The 1,836-nt window shown below is 33.6% G+C and overlaps 1 long non-coding RNA gene across 1 annotated transcript in view; it reads left to right on the forward strand.

The window, feature by feature from the left end:
- LOC106879917 (uncharacterized) overlaps positions 1–1,150 on the forward strand; it is a 23,523-nt gene extending 22,373 nt beyond the window's left edge. Inside the window, exon 3 of the long non-coding RNA XR_001410681.1 lies at positions 1,002–1,150. This is a non-coding gene — a long non-coding RNA (uncharacterized LOC106879917). The remainder of the gene's footprint in view (positions 1–1,001) is intronic.
- Positions 1,151–1,836: the final 686 nt, after the last annotated feature.

Genomic DNA, 1,836 nt, shown 5'->3' on the forward strand with positions numbered 1-1,836 from the left:
CGTACCTGTTATATGGACTGTTAGATATGTAATTCGTCTGACGTTCCGTGTGTCATGTGGTTCGTCTGAGTTCATTGTTTCATTGTTGTTGTCTTGTGGGACTGTCGTAGTAAAATGTCATTGATATATATATGGCGGACATGACTTTTGTTTATTCATAACGAACATTGGGTGAGTGCGTTCTTTGTATGTAATTGAACATTAAATGTAATAATTAAATTGTATAACTCGTTATGTTATCTCTACGAGTCACCCGAGGGAAACATAACAGTACCCACATTCCATTATCCTATTGGTGAGATAGATGCAGTTGGTGTTTAAGTTAAATATTTGGCATTAGACGTGGACCGAAAAATTGAGGACGGAGAGAGAATTCTAGAAAGTAAGTAGTTCTAGACAGAAAGTTTTTAGAAGGTGATCTCGGAGGAAATGGAGTAGAATTTGCAAGTGCTGGAGGATGAAAAGTAAAAAGATAGACTTGATCAGTCTACTGGACTGGATGAGTCGGCTGGACTGGACCAATCGGCTGGACTGGAATAGGCACTCCTTCAGATAGCATCTCTAGAAAAGCAAAAGCAGAGATTATAACAAACGTTTCGAAATATCTTTCAGGAAAATTCGCAATTCTTTAATTGAACACTTGTATGCAAAGGAATTTTCCAGCAATAGGCCACCTCGTACCCGCAGAGAATGTTTATCATATAACTACATCACAATCAACTCTTGTGTGAAGATTATTGTTTCAGAACTGGTATTTATTTAACCAGCTTTCTTTCTGTAGGCGGATTGCATTGTTTTTTATTTATTTATTTATTTACTGACGCACAGCATTCTGTATGTTTGATTACAACAATAAAAAGTATTGATATACTATGTGATTAAAAAACAAAATTACTCTATTTGTTTTATATAAGTTTACAAATGTGATATTTATAGCATAAAAAAAGAGCATTCCACTCAACTGTAAATTATTTTCGACTTTGATTTTGTTTTTTATTCAGTGTACATAAGTATGAAGCTTGGCACAAAAAAGAAACACGTCAAGAAAAACAACTTCAATTAAAAGAAATATTAAAAAACTGTTGAGGCTTGATAGGCAGGCTGACTTGTGACAAACGAACGCCCAACGCTACCGGAGCTTCACACTATGTTAGCGGATGTTTAACAAATTGATGCGGCTTCAGTGCAACATATAAATAATACATAAATCATGATATATGTTTTGTATTTATATATTAATATGTGTGAATGATATGAACGAAAGGTAATAGGAATGTATACAAGTTCATTATATATGTTTGTGTATCTGGTTATGTGTGTGTGTGCGTGTGTGTGTGTATGTGTGTGTGTGTGTGTGTGTTTACATTAAATTATATAAATATATACATTATATGTATGTAATGTTTTATACGTGCAGACATGGCTGTGTGGTTAAGAAGCTCTGTATGCAACCACGTGTCCTGTGTTTAGTTCCACTTCGAGGCATCTTAGCCAACCAATTTGAATAAATCTTGTAGCTGGAAACTATGGAAGCCCATTGTTACTATTTGACAAATGTCGGGCAGGCTTTAAGATAAGTACCGGGATCGATTTATTTGACTAAACTTTTCAAGGTGGTGCCCCAGCCCCAAAATGACTAAATCAAGTAAAAAAAAGAATATATATATGTATATATATATATATATATATATATATATATATATATATATATATATATATATATATATATATATATATATATATATACATATACAGGCTAGATAATTACCAAGTACTGCTCAGAGGGATCAGATTCTTAAACTCTAACTTCCTCATCGGGATGAGATACTCCCATGT

Source organism: Octopus bimaculoides, chromosome 4 (genome assembly GCF_001194135.2).
Source record: "Octopus bimaculoides isolate UCB-OBI-ISO-001 chromosome 4, ASM119413v2, whole genome shotgun sequence".
In the NCBI taxonomy this organism is placed as follows: Eukaryota; Metazoa; Mollusca; class Cephalopoda; order Octopoda; family Octopodidae; genus Octopus; species Octopus bimaculoides.